Source organism: Haliotis rufescens, unplaced genomic scaffold (genome assembly GCF_023055435.1).
Source record: "Haliotis rufescens isolate VD_foot unplaced genomic scaffold, xgHalRufe1.0.p SCAF_13, whole genome shotgun sequence".
Lineage (NCBI taxonomy): Eukaryota > Metazoa > Mollusca > Gastropoda > Lepetellida > Haliotidae > Haliotis > Haliotis rufescens.
Window position 1 is genome coordinate 40,639,976 of NW_025963813.1, and position 8,388 is coordinate 40,648,363.

Sequence of the window (8,388 nt, forward strand, 5' to 3'; positions counted from 1 at the left end):
TGAACGGAAGTCATATCAATAAAATACCCAGGACATTATATAAAATCCCTGCGATATTATAACACATTATATAGCAAATATGACTTGAATATCCTATGAAAACCCCAGGGACATTACAACGTCCCTGTTTATGAGATTTAACCCGACTGGAGAACAATAGGATGACGTCACCGGAGGTTTCTAAATTTGTGTTCAGTACCTCAGGAACTAAACTTAAAAGTTAAAATTGTGACATGGTGTTCATGGTCCCACCCAGTAGTGTCTATTTGTGATTTTTAATACACATTCAGTTGACCTGAAAGGGTATCCTGGCTCGGAGAGAGTTCAACCACAGACATCCATATGACTTGTGATGGTAAATTTACTTTAATCCACACAGCATAGCATTACACATCTACTTCTGTCCCGACCTTGAACATTAAAACGAAACATGGAAGTATTTACAAACGAGCCGGCAATAGCGCGTTTGCTGCCATGTTAACACAGGATGTAACTGCACTTGATAGTTAATAGAATAACAGAGTTTAAATACATATGTTTAGTGTACAGACATGTACATGTATAGAACCAGTGTAGTTCAGCATACGCAAAAACACAATATCCAGCAATGTATGATTTCAAAGGTTACCCGTGAGTTATCTCCCTTGACTATGACACGGGATAAAAGCTCTGTGAATAACATTTAGTTAGAAAGTGTTAACTGCAAATATTCGGGTTTACACTGATGTTAGTGCGTGTGGCGTTGATCAACAAACAATGTCGATGTTACAACGATACAGATGTGTTTCCGGATTGTTAGTCAAATTCTTGTGCACATGCCCATGCTTGACCTACCTACATACCTATCAGGTTACATTCTCATAAGTAAAAGGCGACAAACGGGATCGGGTGGTCAGGCTCGCATACCATGCATACCATCGATCCCAATTACGTGGATCGATGCTCATGATGTCAATCAATGGATTGTCTGGTCTGGACTCGATTATTTACAGACCGCCGTCATATAGCTGGAATATTGCTGAGTCTGGCGTTAAACAACAAACAAACAAACATTCTCATAATATACTTACATCACTAATACCTTGATACTCTTGGTATTTATACCAATATCACCTGCTATTTTGGTTTGCAAACATTTGTTGTTGTTTTTGCAGTGAAAGAAAAGGATGGAAGAATCTGAGTTTGCCTTTGAGGTGCCCCCGGTGCAGTCCAAATCCTCCACCTCCCGATGAGCCTGACTTAGAGTGGTGTTTGCGAAGAACGCATGATGTTGCGTTAATATATGCCGAGGACGACCAGGGGAATGCTTTAGCCATATTGACCTAAATGACTGATGAAACATATCTTGATGTCCCTCTTGCAGACAGACGAGTGTTTTGATGGAAGTTTTGTTGATAAACCTGGGATTGTTGCCTCACAATGCTGGCTTGTGTTAGTAGTTCAGACACATCCAACTACCAACGACATGGTAGCAAAATTCACTAAAGACGAACCAATTGTGAAAATTCGTATCACAGAGGCCAAGAATTACATTCGCCCGCTTTGCACTGATAGACGACTTATTTTGGTATTCATCAGCCAACACGAGACCGAAGAGAAAGATTGAGGACTTTATCAAATGGCTAAAGGAACTGGATGTAACACGGCGCATCGAAAATGTGGAACTTGAAGGTAAAGTGCCACACAAATTGTTATCCATATTTGTCCGATTAAAAACCTGCATTCCTATAAATCACTTACATCAGGTTGCTCTTGACTTGAAACCGAAAGTCGAAAGTCATGAAGTCAATCACTGTATTGTCTTGTCCAGACACGATTATTTACAGACCGCCGTCATATATTGCTGATTGCGGCGTTAAAAAACAAACAAACATATGTATGGTCTCTTGGTGTCGAATTTCAGACGTGTGCATAAAATGCCAATGGAAAAAGTCCATCGACGTTCTTCTTGTATGGACGTGATTTTATGGCTTGTTAAACATATGCTCAACAATTGAAGAGAATTTCATAATACTGGCTGGAAGAGGCCCTTAAAATCCTTTCTTATTTACTAGTTACAAACAGGGTGTTTGGAAAGTGGCATGCTAACTGCTGTTTTTCAGATATTATTGTCTGTACAACGTGTGATGTAAAGTGAGTGAGTGAGTATGGTTTTACACCGCTTTTAGCAATATTCCAGCAATATCACGGCGGGGGACACCAGAAATGGGCTTCACACATTGTACCCATGTCGGGAATCGAATTCCGGGTCTTCGGCGTGACGAGCGAACGCTTTAACCACAAGGCTCCCCGATCGCCCCTGTGATGTAAAGAGGTGAGGTGAAATTTGGTTTAACGTCGCGTCGAAGATTATTGCACTTATATAGCGACGTGCATGTACGTGTGTGTGTGGCTGCTTGTACTAGTCCGGACTGATGCCGATTTATAGTGCTAGCTCACTGAGATACCATGCCGCAGTTTAACATGAATACCCCACTCAGACACAGTATACTGACTCCGAGCCGACCAGTCCTTGTTTTATCCCCTTAATGCCGAGCGCCAGACAGGGTAACAACAAGTACCATCTTTTACGTCTTTTGGTATGACGCGATCGGGGATCAAACCCCGGACCTTCCGCTCTCCGGGCGGACGCTCTACCACTAGACCACGGAGGCGGTTGTGATGTAAAGATGATTTCACACTTGGGGCTGGGGAAATAGGAACCGAGTTCGTCCGTCCGTCCTTCCGTCCGTCTGCCTCTCAAAGGGGACACATTTTCTATAAAACTTTTTAAGTCAGAGAAATTAAATTTTACACACTGAAGTTACTGATCATGATCTCAAATGAGTTCGAAAATTCATTTTGCACAGAGTTATGAACCTTGTTCCGTGTTTTTCATCTTAGTGTATACTGCATGAAACAGGAACATGTTTTCTCAGAACCAGACAATCCAGAAGGCTTATAATTCGTAGTGTAAATGTCAACAGTGTTTTTGTATAAGAACACTCATTATTGGCAGGTGAGATTTGTGAACGGGAATACGGTGATCAGAGAAAAGTACATGAACGCAAATTATGTATCCATCTCTCAATAAAACTAAAAAGTCAAAGCAATACCTGAGCTGTAAGATTGTTCACCGTTTCAACTTTAAATCCAAACCGGGGTAGAATAGGTCTTCAGCAACCCATGCTTGCCGTAAAAGGCGACTATGCTTGTCGTAAAAGGCGATTAACGGGATCGGGTGGTCAGGCTCGCTGACTTGGTTGATGCAGGTCATCGATTCCAATTGCGTTGATCAATGCTCATGATGTCAATCACTGGATTGTCTGGTCCACACTCGATTATTTACAGACCGCCGTCATATAGCTGGAATATTGCTGAGTGCGGCGTTTAACAACAACAAACCAAACCAACCGAGTAGAGATTGTCATTTCACGTCAGATAAAACATGTCAAAATAAAAAAACAGATCAAAATGTCAAATGATCTGTGATTAAAGATATTAACTCATTATCATCAGAAACAGCGACAAAAAAAAGGATCACAAAAAGCCTAAAAGCAGAGGTTTCATATATTGGCTGGTTTTCTCACAGTAATGTTTTAACGGGAAAAACGAGGAGGGTCTTCAGGATGAGGAGGTAATGCTTTAACCAGTCTGTCCTACTACTCAGCTTCATTGTGTAAACCCTTTTTATCCCCCAACAAAGTTGGCGGGGGATATAGAAACGGACACCGTCCGTCCTTTACGTTTCGTTTCCGGAGCATAACTCATAAACCGTTCATGTTTTTTCATCAAACTTTGAAAGTCTGTCAGGTACATGCTGAACTGGTGCCTTTTGCTATTTAGAAATTTTAGAAATTTTCATTTTTTACGTTTCCATGGCAACAAGGTGGACTTAGGTTCTGTGAGGGTAGGGTTCGTTTCCGGAGCATAACTCATAAACCGTTTAATATTTTTTCATCAAACTTTGCATGTTTGTCAGGTACATGCTGAACTGGTGCCTTTTGCCATTTAGAAATTTTTATTTTTTAACGTTTCCATGGCAGCAAGATGGACTTAGGTTCCAAACTCTTCCACGTTAGTGTCAAACTCTTGTTGTATCAAAGCTGTAACGCATTGGAATTTAATTTTGTTCAGCCTTCTTTTGGTTTAGTCCGTTTTGATATTGAAATGTTATATATTACAACAACATATTATAATACATGTTAAAATGAACGATACCACAACAGCTGAAGAAGTAAACTTCCCATTGGTTATTCAGAATAGGGTTATATATATGAAATGTCAACAACAAAACAGAATTAGCTGCACTTTTTATGCGATAATGAACGCATGACTGAAGGCATGTAGCACAGCAACATCGTCAACATGAAGTGTGCACAAAAAAAGAAAACTAAGCAAGTCTTCGTTCTGCACCGCAGGTTATTATTGTGACGTCATATCGCTCATCGTGACGAAAATGAGGGCCAAATTTACAGCTCTTTCTCGTCAAAAAAATTTGAAATACATTCTCTTGATAGATTTCTGTCGTGGTCTCTGAACAAAATGCATTGCCACAAATCCTTTGATGCTTTGCAATTTGTAGTCTGTAATACTTGTACATATAAATATTCCAAAACTACCTACCGATAAGACCCGTGAAGATCCGGGGTAGAATAGGTCTTCAGCAACCCATGCTTGCCGTAAAAGGTGACTTTGCTTGTCGTAAAAGGCGACTAACGGGATCGGGTGGTCAGGCTCGCTGACTTGGTTGATGCATGTTATCGTATCCCAATTGCGTGGATCGATGCTCAAGATGTCAATCACTGGATTATCTGGTCCAGACTTGGGTATTTACAGACCGCCGTCATATAGCTGGCATATTGCTGAGTTCGGCGTTAAACAACAAACAAACAAACAAAGGCTACCGATAATTACTCAAAACAGAAGTTGTGAATAGATACAGAAGTTGTGAATAGATATAGATGTAGCTATAACCGCGCTGAATTGAATGTAAAATGTAGTAACAGGTAACCTACAATGTAGGTAGCTGTAAATGAAACGCGAACTCGTTGGTGTTAGCAAATATATGAAACAGCATTGGTTGAGTCCAATATTTCCACTGGGTTGTCGATCTGAATTACGGAATTACCGAAAACACCCTTAACCCTCTGGATGCCGAGATTTTTTTCTGACGCACATTTTCCTAAGATCGGAAAAGTGTGCGAGAATTGCGCTCACGCCGCACTGGATCTACCTCTGGCTATAACATTACGCAGAGGTGGAGAATATTAAATTTCCTATTTGATGGTGTGAATTTAACTGCAAATATTAAACCGGTTTTAAAAAAGACACTTCTAAGTTTTTTCCGAGAATTTATTCTGCGTTGAAAAACAGTAAATTTCTCCGCTTTTTATCGTACACCGATAAAAGTACTGTGCGACGATTTCTTTTATTTAGAAGCTTTACGGAAACTGTGAGCGAACAAAATACTGCCTAATATCTGAACGAAATAACTACATATCAAATGGAGTTATATGCGTATGTATAACGACATACATTCAATGCCAAAAATAGCATGCCGTAAATGACGAAAACTGATTTTTCTCTATGACGACAAAAATGCGACCGAGAGGCTACACATGTACAAAGAAAAGGGAGCATAACTCCGCTATGCATAACTCAGGTCCTGCTACCGGGGAAGACAATCATGGGGGGTCACTTGAAGCATTTGCGCAAGCAAGAACTGTTATCTGGCTCTTGTCTGAGGCCGAGAAGTTATAAACTGTCTGGGGTCCTCGTTCGGCCGGTACCCTACCACTCTTTGGACACATGGGGAAACCAGACTCATCTGCATTATACAGCCTTGATTGGTCATGTAAGATGTCTGAATCGGTTTTGTCAGCGATGTTGGTTGTGAAGGTATCAAACCAATCAGCATTTTTTGTGTGTGATATAATCTGTTTTAAAATCTGATTAAACTAGACATTATAAACTAATTAAAATCAGATTATTAGAATCTTAGAAGTTGTTGGTGTTCTTATTGATATTGTAGGGTTTCGTTTTAAGAAAGCGCTAAACCAATCCCTACCAGGTCTGTCATCAGTAAAAGGATTCTCCCTGCCATCTAAAGTGATTATTTTCTGGAACAGTTCGTCCCTTGTACGGCCGTACCCTATACTCGACATGTGTATGGCCCAATCTGAAAGATGTCTTTCTTCGTCCTGTGATACAATTGGTGAAGGACCTTTGCGGTAAACAAGAGGTTCTTTATTGGAGAGTTTGTCATGAAGAGTACTTTTGGGTATACCGAACGCGACGGCAGCTTTGCTCACAGCATTCATAGCCCGCTTTAAGTTTTCATATGAATAGGCAGGCTTTCCTCCTCGAACGCTCATTTTAGCAAATCTCCGCAGACGGTACTACAATATAATTAGAACTAGTCAATGGAACTGTCATATCCATATACTGAAGAATATCGGATATGTTACTGATACTTACTATTTTACATTATCGGATAAGAATGAATGAGGGTCCTGATGGGCGTCTCTGCCGACTAAACGTTCAGTTTCATCGCAGAAGTAATCCCCAATCAGAACCCTCTTAAAATATGTCACTCACGATCGAAAAACACCTAATTTTTTCATTTTGAATTTCCTTAATAGTTTTTTCATTTATTTTTATTTTAAATTATTCTAATATGTATTTCCAAATTTTATTTGTCAACTGTCCGAGGCCTGCCTTCCCACGTAATTTCTCCGAGGTAGGTTATTTTAAGAATTTTCGCGCCAAACGTGGTCGATTCACAAGAAGCCGTCAAAACAGACCACTCACCAATTCTTCTTTTTTTTCAAATTCCCAGAGTAAGGAAATGGGAAGAGGCTACTGGAAGTTTAATACTTGACTTTTAAGAAACAATGAATATATTGAAATAGTAGAAGACACAATATAAGATTATATCAGTAAAAAACTGATGAACCAATAAATTTTTATGATAATATTAAATTCAAAATATCTGATGCCCTTTTTCTGGAAACTTTTCTGATGAAACTTCGAGGTAAAACAATTTCATTTGCCTTTTTCTGAAAACAGACAGACAAAAAGACGACCAATTATCAAATAAGACTTCTTGTTGGGAAGATAAAGTTAGAAATGGCTTCCTAAAGAATAATGAATCTCTACTTTCAGAGTTATAAACATGTACGTTGCAGCTTGAACACATTCATTAAATAGAAGTTAGAGGAATTCAAGTAAAAAACAGGATAAGATGGTATGAGGAAGGGGAAAAAACAACCAACTATTTTTGTCTGGAAAAGTAACTGGTAAAGTAAACAAACCTGGACTTCTTTTATTAATCGACTTCGAAAAGCATTTGACACTGTTTCAAAAACATTTATATTGCAAGTATTAGAATACAATTGGCGTTGAGCACAATTTGATAAAATGAATAATTAATTAAGGAACAAAACGTCTGTAATATTAAAAAATGACATCTCTCAACATGTTTAACATTAGAACGGGGATGCAGGCAGGGAGACCCAGTATCACCATATCTATTCTTTTAGTTGCTGAAATACTAGGATGCATGATTGGAGTGTTCACTCACATGATTTATTGCACTTTATGATGTAGAACACAAACTCTTGCAATATGCGGATGACACCCAACAGTTTTTTGATGGATCAGAAGACAATCGCTATGTAGCTATTGAAACAGTTCGACAAAATGTCTCGTTTGGGAAATAAATTTAGACGAAACTAAAGCTATCGGGATAGGTGCAATGACAGGAAGTAATGTCAAGTTGTGTCAGGAGATAAAACTTGACTGGCACACAGGGAAGTTTGAAATATTAGTTATAAATCTTAATTTTAATATACACAAGGAAAAGAATAGACAATATAAACAGTATTTTATCAAACAGGCATAAACGAATTTTGACCCTCATTGGGAACATCACTGTTATAAAAACCTTGTAGCTTGAATGTGAACTCGACTCTCGTACATATTTTTTCTGCACTCCAAAACACTCCAAGACTTTCCTTAGACCAAATGAACACAACGTCTTCAACGTTTCTATGGAATGATAAAAGAGATGAGCTTAAAAGAATTACCATCATTAGAAGATATTATGAGGGGTACTTGGAATGAGAGAACTGGAATCTTTCATTGATGGATTGAAGCTATTTAGCCTTAAAAGATAGTTACAGAGTAACAGACACATTCAGAATTTGCCAGTTCGAGACATTATTTTGCTTGGGGCTAATAATTGAGTGAGTATGGTTTTACGCCGCTTTTAGCAATATTCCAGCAATATCACGGCGGGGGACACCAGAAATGGGCTTCACACATTGTACCCATGTCGGGAATCGAACCCGGGTCTTCGGCGTGACGAGCGAACGCTTTAACCACTAGGCTACCCGACCGCCCCTT